The 11794-nt window shown below is 37.5% G+C and overlaps 1 protein-coding gene across 1 annotated transcript in view; it reads left to right on the top strand.

Moving 5' to 3' along the window:
- LOC119414379 (zinc finger protein 853) overlaps positions 1-11794 on the top strand; it is a 42662-nt gene that overhangs the window by 14058 nt on the left and 16810 nt on the right. The window lies entirely within an intron of this gene.

Consider the following 11794-nt stretch of genomic DNA (forward strand, 5'->3'; position numbering starts at 1 on the left):
TTTTGACCTTGGGCGAAAAAGATGCAGAAGCTGCTGGATCCACAAGATGGACATCATGGCTGAGGTGTTTGACATGCAATGACTGAAAACCTCCTGAATGAGGATGATTGTAAACGTAGATTACACAATTCCTACACCTTTTTAACTCCACTGCAATGTTCATTTACAACACATGGACATTCTGTATTATGGTTACGTTTTTCAGTACTCATTACAGATAAAACCGAAAAAAATACATAAATAAAAAAACTGGACTTTATTTGTAACTGAAGATGTATCACTTTTCATCCGAGGCTCTTTCTCAATTTAATGAAACGAGTAGTGTGATTCAAGTTATAAAGCTGTGGTGTGCCGTAAGCTTGTATTATGGAGATCATGCAGATCAATCTCCAGCAAGCTTACAGAACACCACAGCTTTATAACTTTGTATGTATGTATGTTTTATTTATTCATTTCATTTCATCCAAACAACAAATATAATACAATTTAAAGAAAAGAAAAAAGATATACAATCACCGAAATAAAATGAAAGGCAGCAGAAGAAGAATGAATTCTTATAATATCTGCCCCTTGTCCCCAAAATATATTCCAAACAAAATTACTATACAAAAGCAAGATGAATTTATAAAAAAAATAAAAAAGTAAAAAATAATAAAAAAAAAACTTAGCTAAAATATAAGATCAACTGTAAACAATTTTTATGAACTCACATTATACTTAATATTTAAAAAAAAATAAAAAATTTTATCATCCTCTTGAATATGTACATAGTTTTGGCATTTTTAATATCAACCTCCAGATCATTCCACAATCTAATACCCTGAGATATAGTGGATCGCATCTTCAGACTGGTGCGACACCACGGCTTCACAAACATCTCCATCCCCTTAAGATAATAATTACTTTCTCTTTTAACAAATTTCCCTTGGATGTTAGTAGGTAGTATGTTTTTGTTGGCCCCATACATAAACAGTAAGATATTGTAATCAACCAAGTCATAAAATTTTAATAACTTTAGCTGAAGAAACAATATATTTGACGGATGGTTATAATCTTTTCTGGTAATAATTCTTATGGCTCTTTTCTGTAAAATAAAAATTGGATTTGTAATTGTTTTACATGCTTTACCCCAGACTTCAATACAGTAAATTAAATGTGGAACAATAATGGCATTATACAATAGAAACATTGCTTTATCATTGAATAACTCTCTAACTTTGTACATTACTGCAATCGATTTAGTTATTTTAGTTCTTAAGTTTTTTACGTGAGATCTCCATGTTAGTTTTTCATCAATGATGACACCCAGAAATTTCACCTCATTGACTCTATTAATTTCAATTCCATCGACTCTAAATGGAGTATCAAGCACTTTCTTGTTATTACTAAAAATCATATAATTTGTTTTATCAACATTTAAAGATAATTTGTTTAGTTTAAACCAATTTTGTATTTTCACAAATTCTGTTTGTGCCATCTTCAGCATTTGCACAACATTTTCACCCACACAAAGAAAAGTAGTATCATCTGCAAACAAAATACATTTAAAAAATCTAGTCACATTTACCAGGTCATTCACATATAAAATAAATAGCTTAGGTCCAAGTATAGAGCCTTGAGGCACTCCACATGTAATATTACAGAATTCAGATTTTACATCATTTATTTGAACAAATTGTTTCCTTTTTTCTAGATAACTAGATACCCACTGCAATGCATGCCCTCTAATTCCATATTTATTTAGTTTTTTGAGAAGAATATTGTGATCAATAGTATCAAATGCTTTCTTTAGATCAACATAAATACTAATACAATATTTTTTTTGATCCACAGCAGTCGTTATCTGTTCCATTAAATCCATGAGTGCCATTGACGTAGAATTTTTAGGTCTAAACCCATAATGACTATTACTTAATATATTTTGCTTATTGATAAATTCATCTAATCTAGTGACAAATAATTTCTCTAAAATCTTCGAAAACTGTGGCAACAACGATATTGGCCTGTAATTATTAAACACACGTTTCTCTCCACTCTTATATAATGCTATTACCTTGGCTATTTTCATGTTATTTGGAAATACCCCTGTTGAAAATGATAAATTGCATATATATGTAAATGGCTCAATAACATAACTCATAATATTCTTTACAAGCATCATATCCATGTCCATCCAGTCTTTTGATTTTTTATCTGCAAGATGTTTTACGATAGTCATAATTTCTTCTTTATCAGTTCCCCCAAGAAAAAAACTGTTTGTGTAATCCGTAACCATATGGTTTACATTTTTATCTATATTTGGGATTTTTGCTGCCAGACTTGGGCCAATATTCACAAAATGTTCATTGAATCCATTAGCGATTTCATTTTGGTCATAAATGTCTTTGTCATCTTTTACAAAATATTGTGGAATGCTCGATTTTGTTTTATGATTATTCAGAACACTGTTCATTATTTGCCATGTTGCCCTCATATTACCATTACTTTGGTCTAATAATTCACTGTAATATTTCTTTTTATGCTTTCTTATAATCCCTACCAATTTATTTTTATAATTTTTATATCTCTGTTCTGCTTCGTTTGTTCTTAATTTCAGAAAGTTTGAGTATAAGTAGTTCTTTTTTTTACAAGCATTTCTTAACCCTTTGGTCATCCACGGTTTGTCATCAACACGTTTCTTTGTGTAATTTTCTTGTACACAATTTTTTTCATACAAAGCTCCTAAAATATTCATAAATACATCATATGCTTTGTTTACATCAGCAACATATACATCCTTCCAATTTTGTTTTGTTAAATCTTCTTTTAGTTTATGTACAGATTTCTTTGATGTGTTTATTTTTTTCATAATTTTATCTACTTTCACATCATATTGATCTTTTTTATAGATAGTGAAGACTGGTAGGTGGTCACTGACATCCATGATCAAAATGCCACCCATAAGTTCTTTATTTGTTATATTTGTAAAAATGTTGTCAATTATTGAAGCACTATGGGCAGTAATTCTTGTGGGTTTTGAAATCAATGGATAAAGATTTAAACTGTGCATTGAGTTTATAAATGTTCCGATATTATTTGAGTCTGTTTTATTTCCCAGGTCTGTTAAAATCTCCACACAAAAAAACTGATTTATTTGAACTTTTTTCCAATATTGTCATGATGTGATTGGTGAATGATTCAATATTTGAATCAGGTGATCGATATACGCAACTTATCATTATATTTTTGGAAGTCTCGTTTAATATTTCAACTGTAATCATTTCCATAATGTTATCCACAGCTACTGACAATTTATTGATAATTTTACATTTAATTTCCTTATTCACAAGTAGAGCTACACCTCCACCTCGTTTATTGTTTCTGTTCACATGATAAAGTTCATACCCTTCAATATTAACAGTTTTTATATTTTCTTCATTTAGCCATGTTTCTGAGACTGCTATTATACTGAAAGTTCTGTTTAACTGATTTAAATAATCTGTTATTTTAGATAAATTTGTGTTTATACTTCTACTATTAATATGAATAATGGAGAAGTCATCTTTAGACATTTTAATTTCATTGAATTTTTCTTCATTGTAATACACTCTTTAATTTCAGGAAAAAAGTTTTTATCAATCACATCATCTATATTGTAAATTTTAAATTCTGAGTCTTCGTATGTTGTCATATTTCAATGTATGTGTCCATTTGTCATTTACCATTTTTAGCTTATCCGTTTACCTTGTTTAGTTTGTCCGTTTACCTTGTTTGTTTGTCCATTTCTGGACTCATTTAAATCTTTCCAGCTCCTTGAGTTCTTTTATTATTTTAGCATGAGACCCTTCCTGTTCTTTGATCCAAATGTTTCCGTTTCGGGTCCAAGTTGATGATATATTTTTTTGTTTTTTTAACAGCCTTGCTTCACGTGCAATATCTGCATTTTTTTTTTGTTGTGTTCATTTATGTAGACGTTTGTTCCTTTCAGTTTTTTTGCTTGTATTATTACATTGTTTCTTGATTTCCTGTTTGTGAACTTGATCACTACAGTCGGTTTGTGTTTGTTTAATTTATTAGGCAATATGTGACAAATTGAAATGTCCTTTTGTTCGATTTTAATGTCCTTGTCCTGTAAGAAAGTAACTACTTGCTGTTCCAGAGTTAGTTGTTGCTCCTGTGGTGAATCTTCAGTGATGCTTCCATTTTTAGTAGCATCTGCATAGGATCGGTGTTTGATTTCCAATCCGTTAATCAGCAAGTCATTGTTTTTGATAAATTGTTCTAGACCATCTACTTTATTTTCCAGTTCAGATATCTTTTGGTCTCTTGCCATCACCTGGTTTTTCAGCAGCTTTATCTCTCCCAACGCTTCCATCAAGCTGTTCAGCTGATCTGCTTGTCTTTTCTGCTCTGTACCCATAAAGTTCAGTGAGCTTTTAATCTCTTCCATGTCGTTCGAATTTTCATCTGTTGAGTAGAATGATTTCTGTTTGTTCTTATTTTTTGCCATTACTCACAGTGGTAGCTCCTGGGCCTAGCCTTAGCAGCGTCTATGCCCCGTGATGGTAGCTCCTGTGTCTGGTCGCTGTTTTTTCTCTTTCAGCGATGTAGCGCTCACCTCGCTAGCCGTCAGCAGCCGCGGTCTCCTCGTCTCCGAAACTCCCAGGGTTAGGGTTAGGGTTACTTTAATCCCATATTCCTTTTTTCATTGAATTGTGAGTGCTCCTCGGATGATTAGCGAAACGTCTTCAGTTTTAAAAAAAGTCCTATGGTTTTGTTTTTATCTTTTTTGCGGGAGATTTGCCGTGTCAAGGATAACTGAGAATCTTCACCAGCATTGTTACAGGTAAAAAACAATTACTTCACTTATCCTACACTATTGACGTAAAAAAACACTGTAAGCACTTCACCTTTGATGATCAGATGGAAGCTCAAGACTTGAAAATGTTTCTTTTATTAGAAATAAAGACCTGTACAAAAAAAAATAATTATACACTAATTATATATGCAAACTTAACAAGCTACATGTTTGGCTATTTGTGGGCTTACCTTGCAGGATCTACATTTCTATATATCAACTATGATCTACTCTAAATATTTTTAAACATGTCTGTTTGCCATGGAACGGGCAATGGATTCCAGCACCCCAAGGAGTGCCTGATTGAAAGCAGCACTCTGTTCAGCCTCGTGCCTTCGCTGTGCTGCTTCCTCTCTGCGAACATCTGCTTCCTCTCTCCTCAAGGCCATCTCCTCTCTCCTAATTGCTTTCTCCTGCTTCCTCGCTGCTGCAGCTTGGCGTTGCCTCTCCGCAGCTTCTTCTTGCCTTGCTTTTTTGGCATCCTAACAAATAAAATGGAAGTGTTTGTCTCTCTGCTTCCGGTTCATCTCCTCTTGTTCTGTGTGCGCAGAAACAAAGCTCTCTGCTGCACTTGTTGATCTGCGCTTTCTATTGCCTAGGAATAACACACAAGAAAATGGCTGTTAGATAATGAAGTACAGGTAGAGTTTTTAAATAAATTATTTACATTAAAGTTCTTGCTAATTTGAAAAGGTGTTTGTTCACAAGATCAGAAATGATTCTGTTCATAAAGCAGTCTAGTACTTTAATGATAGTAAGCAGGTGGGCATAAATAAACTACATGTAGTCATTTACAACGGTTTGCTAATTTAGAAAAAGAACAGAGCATCGTTAATCTGAACAAAAATCACTACACCCTGTATAATTTCAATAATAAACTTCATAAATGAAAGTTTAAGTAATAAATGAATAACTACATTTAACATTTATACATTACAACTGAATAAACAAGTAGTTTGAATACATGCAAGGTGTTTTACAATAAAAACAAAACAACATTCATATCAACATGATCAATGTGATGTTAAATACGATTGTTGCTTCTTACCTAGTCACGGGTGCTGTTTGGTGCCGCTCTGCTGCGTGTTGCCCAGTGGCGTAGATGTACTCGGTCGTGTAGATGTACTTGGAGCTGGTGTGGTCGGGAAGGGTCAGAAGCGGGGAGGATTGGACAGTCAAAAGCAGAATCTGGCGAACCTTCATCTTCAGTGGGACTTTCTGCATCAAAATAAGAGTGGAAAAACAGCAACAGAGTGCAGTTAGCAATGATGCTAACTAATGACGACGTAACCATGTCAGCCTTGTTTGTTCAGAGTACTTTCAGAAAACACAAAGAAACGGTTGCATGAGGAAAAGGAAATATGCTTAAAGTAAATAAAATACACTCACCATCAACTATAGATTCCAGAAGAGCAGTGGCCATGTCTAGGCCACTCTCCCTCCCTTTGTTGGCTGGGCGTTTGCCGTAAATGGCATCCATTTGTACAAACCACTTCCAGTTTCTTCTGTTTGCTCCACTCCTACCGTTGTGGTCCTTAATCGTTTTTAGGGGTGCACCGATAAATCGGCCAGCCGATCGATCGGCCCCGATTTCCTTAATTTGGGGAGATCCGCGATCGGCCGATCTTTAAATGAGAAGCCAATTTTATCCACCGATCGTATCTGCCTCCGGAAAGGTCTGAAAATCAGCTGCTGTCCCCTTTTGCTCCACTGTGAGAGCTCACACACAGGTCACTCGGAGCAGCTGAAGTTCTACGCTGTAAAAGAAAATGAGCCAAAGATCGCAATTTGCAATTCGTGTAAAGCCGAAGTAAGTCGTGGTGGAGCCACCACCAAAACCTTTAATACAACAAACCTCGTTCGCCATTTAAGAAATCACCACGCCGCCAAGTATGCAATGTTTGAAGAGAGCAACCAAGCTAAGGCTAATGCTAAAGCTAGCGCTAACAAAGAGGCAGTCGGTGGGTCGCTGTTAGCTTTTATGAGCAACGAAAAGAGCAAAGCTACCCCGAGGAAAGTGATGGAGTTCATGGCATTAGACGACCAGCCATTTTCAGTCGTTGAGGACAAAGGTTTTAGAAGCTTGATGCAGCACGTGTGCCCACGATATAATATGCCGAGTCGGAAATATTTTTCTGATGTTGCATTACCGGAGTTGTTCAGCCAAGTTTCGAGAGACACCCGCAGCCTGCTAAAAGCTAATACAAATACACTCAGCTTTACAACAGACATCTGGACTTCTGATGTAAGTTTAATGTCCATGTTAAGTTTTACTGCACAGTGGATTGACGAACAGTTCGAACGTCATCAAGTACTCTTAAACTGTAAAGAAATGGCGGGGTCTCACACTGCGGCCAATTTATCAGCAGAGTTTAAGGCGATGCTGAATCACTGGGAAATCGATAATGGAAGAGTTCACGTTGTTTTACGGGATAATGCTCGTAATATGGCCAAAGCGCTGGATGATATCAACCTGAAAAGTTTACCCTGCCTGGCACACACACTGCAACTGGTTGTAAATGAGGGACAGCTGGCGCAGCGCAGCATCACAGACATGGTGGCAACAGGAAGGAGAATTGTTGGACATTTTAAGCATTCATCACTTGCCTATTCCCGACATTATGACATACAGACACAGTTAGGTCAACCCAGGAAACGATTACAGCAAGACGTTTCAACGAGGTGGAACAGCACAGTCTACATGCTGCAGTCGCTGTTGGAGCACAGACGTGCTATTGGTGTGTATGCTGCTGAGCATGAGTTACCAGCCACACTCACAGCACACCAGTGGGAGCTACTGGACAATGTGCTCACCATTCTTGCACCTTTTGAGGAACTCACAAAGGAGATTAGCTCATCAACAGCTACAGCAGCAGATGTCATCCTAGCCATCACTGCACTCAAGCGGATTTTGGAGAGGCAAGCGAGCACAGACCGTGGCGTGGGTACAGCCAAAGCTACGTTGCTGGAGGCTGTTGTGAGAAGATTCAGCAACATTGAGCATGAGCCCCTGTACAGCTTGGCCACTGTTCTGGATCCAAGGCAAGTAACTATTAACATTCTATTTTAGCCATAATTACTTTTAGCCTACTACTATATTTCAACAAACATTTAAATTAAATTAAAATAAAAATTTCTTGATTGAAATGCATTTCTTTATTTACATGCAAGTCATAAAAACTGTTAATGTATACAAAACACAATGATTGACCCCTCTTTCTTTGTTTATGCAAAACAAGGTACAAGAATCGCTACTTCTCAGCAGAGGTGATAGATGACGTGAAACTGCTCCTTTTGACCAAACTTGCAGAGGGGGAGACCAGATGCACACCAGCTGCAGGAACATCCTCTGAAGTGGGACCTCCTGATATAGATGAACCTGCAGCCAAAAGGCGTAGTCTACCGTTTGCAGCTCACAACGAAATCTTGAAGGAGAACATTGAACAGGAGCAACAGCTGGCCAGCCCTTCAGCTATGCAGGTACAGAACTACCTATCTGAGGTTCCTGTCGAAAGGAGCCAGGACCCATTGGTCTACTGGAAGATCAATGAAAATCGTTTCCCTCATCTTGCTCTACTTGCCCGAACCTATCTCTCTGCCCCATGCACAAGCGTTGAAAGCGAGCGCCTGTTTAGCTTGGCTGGACATGTAGTAGATGAGAAAAGAAGTCGCCTGTCTGGTGACAAAGCAGAAATGCTTTTGTTCATCAAGAAAAACCTGCCACCAATGAAAGTGACTGGAATAAGTCTGTGAGAACAAACTTACCTGTGCCAGTGTTAGTTCTTATTACCCACTGACTTGAAAATGTTACACTTGTTGCATTAAGTTTTTTTTTTTTTTTTAATGTAACAAGTGAAAGAGTTGAAGGAACTGAACATTTTTTTTTTGGTTAATTTTATAGTTTTAACAAAAATTGTGTAAACTTCATTTATATTTCAGAATACTACCTCATGACAAGTTAAAACAACAAGTTTGTATTGTTTCTAGGGTATTTTTCAAGGGTATGTTTTACAGTAAAATAAGATTGGTAAATTGAAGGTGCATTGTGATCTTGTAACACCTGACACTGTTGCTTATAAAAAAAAAATCGGTATCGGCCAAAATCGGAATCGGCAGCTCAGACTTTCAAAAAATCGGTGATCGGCCTGAAAATTGAAATTGGTGCACCCCTAATCGTTTTGTAATCGCTTTTTAGTTTTTTAAGCTTTCCTCTTTGCTTTGGTGTGCGATGGAAGCCCTGCACCGCCATCTGCACAGACACCGCTTGAAAAATCTTTTCATTTCGTTTCGTTCCATCTAGCTCGCTCTGCACTTGTTCATCGGCCAGCAAACGAAATGCCTGAACTTCAGCATTCGACCACAGTTGTGCCATGATTATTTGTTTTACCTTATAAAATAATCCAAAATAAGCTCCTCCGATTTCTTGTTGTCTGTTATGGTGGGTGAAAAAGAAAATGGCGGATCGGGATTTCCGGTGGAAGACTGAATCTCCGCCCTCCACCAATGAATACGCCCCCTGACCAATCAGTGACCTACAGTGCGCTGATGTCACATCTAGACCCTACAAGAACCAGACCTGGGACCTCAGAGAATTAGGTCCCAAAAATGGGGTGGGTTCCACCGCTAAAGGCATTGTGGATAAAACACGCAATCGGCCATAACTAGTTACATAGGAGTACCAAAGGGCCCTGTGGATAAGGGGCTCAAGAGACCAAGTGGAAGGGCAGCATTGGAGCAGGGTTTAAACTGTTTTAGCATGGTGTGGATAGAAAGAGAAATGGAGTAGGGGTGTTCCTGAAGGAGGAGTTGGCAAAGAATGTAGTAGAAGGTGAAGAGAGTGTCAGATAGGGTGATGTGTCTGAAGGTAGAAGTAGAAGGTCTGATGCTAAATCTTATCAGTGGTTATGCTCCACAGGTTGGATGTGATGTGGAGGAGAAAGGTACATTTTGGAAAGATCTGGATGAAGTGACAGAGTATTCTCAGGGAGGAGAGAGTGGTGATCAGAGCAGACCTGAATGGACATGTTGGTGAAGGAAACAGAGGGGATGAGGAAGTGATGGGTAAGTTTGGTGTCAAGGAATTAAACCAGGAAGGACAGATGGTGGTGGATTTTGCCAAGAGAATGGAAATGGCTGTAGTACCCTGAGATGACTTCTGTTGTGACTTGGAGTTATCTAAATAAACTGCATTGAGTTGAATATATTTCTGAAAGATGGAGGAACATAGTGACCTATAAGAGTGGAGGAAGGAGTACGCAGGTCGACTACATTCTATGTAGAAGAGGAAACCTGAGGGAGATTGGAGACTGTAAGTTGGTGGTAGGGGAGAGTGTGGCCAGACAGCATTGGATGGTTGTGTGTAGAATGACTGTTGTTGTGAAGAAGAGAAAAAGAGTAACACCAGAGAAGAAGACCAGATGGTGGAAGATGAAGGAAGAATGTTGTGAGAAATTCAGAGAGGAGCTGTTAAACGCTCTGGGTAGTAAGAAAGAGCTTCAAAATGATTGGGCTACTACAGCAACAGTAATTAGAGACGGGTAGGAAAGTATTTGGTTTGTCAACTGGACAGAGAATGGATGATAAGGAAACCTGGTGATGGAATAGTGAAGTGAAGTCCCATTAGAGGAAAAAAATGACATAGTCACTGAATTTAAATATCTTGGGGTGACTCTTAATCCAAATTTGAATTTTAAGAAGCATGTTAAGAATATGACTAAAGTCATTATATTCAATCTTAATTTTTTTAAAAATATATTAGACATCATCTCTCACTTGATGCAGCTAAGACATTCATGCATGCCATGATTTTATCCCATCTGTCATACTGTATCACTTGTTGGGGTCAGGCTGGTGATAATGTTTTAAGACCTATTGAGTCTTTATATAAGCAGACTCTAAAAGCTTTGGATAAAAAGCCATTGCACTATCACCACTGTAGGATTCTAGAGAAATGCAAGCTTTTGAGCTTTGAAATTTTTAGATTATTTTGTAATTTGTGTCTTGTTTATAAAATTGTAAATGGTTTGGCCCCCCGCTACGCTGTCTGATTTTGTGTATACTCACCTCTTAGAGACAATCCGATTTATGAGAATATCATCAGTGAGAGATTGTGTCAACCCATTTTATTGTACTGTTACCGGGCAATCAGCTTTTTCATTAAAGGCAACTAATCAGTGGAACGCACTACCTGATGATGTGAGGAGCTGCAGCTCTTTGAGAGCTTTCAAATCTAATTTGAAATAAACTGTTAAAAACTGCTCAGATATGTAAACATTAACTGTAAGACTGTGTGTGTGCCAACGAATAAATCTGTACTTATGTGTTTGTGTACTGTGATTTGAAAGTAACTTGTTATATTTTCTATCCTATTTTATTTTTGCATTGTATATCCATTGTTTTTTTTAAACTTGTTAAAGGACTGCAGATGCAAATTTGCTTTTACTATAATCTAGTACAGGGCATCAAATGGTGGCATTTATGTTTGAGTTTCCTGATGCATGCTCAATAATCCAGGTAGAAAAATCCAAAAAAGTTCAATCTGGTCCTCTGGACATTCAAAAAAACCAAAAACAAAACAAAGCAAAAAAATCTAGAAACCGCTGGCCTGGAGATGAGTGTAGACCGCAGAATCCTGCGGATTCACAGAAGATCAACATCATCAGGCCAGGATTCTGCGGTCTACACTCATCTCCAGGCCAGCGGTCACTCTTTCAAGGATGAAGATGTTCACATCCTGGACAGAGAGGAACGATGGTTTGAGAGAGGAGTAAAGGAGGCCATCTTTGTGAAAAGAAATCGTCCATCATTAAACAGGGGTGGAGGCCTCCGGGTTCAACTGTCCCCCTCTTACAATGCTGTGATTGCTAGTATCACTCAGCCCTCTGTGAGTAGTAAACAGCCATCAGTGTGCTAATGACCCATTGTTAGGCTGATGGTCCTTCTTGAGCATGTGATCAG

The sequence above is a fragment of the Nematolebias whitei genome, chromosome 1, assembly GCF_014905685.2.
Source record: "Nematolebias whitei isolate Nwh7 chromosome 1, NemWhi1, whole genome shotgun sequence".
NCBI classification, from domain to species: Eukaryota; Metazoa; Chordata; class Actinopteri; order Cyprinodontiformes; family Rivulidae; genus Nematolebias; species Nematolebias whitei.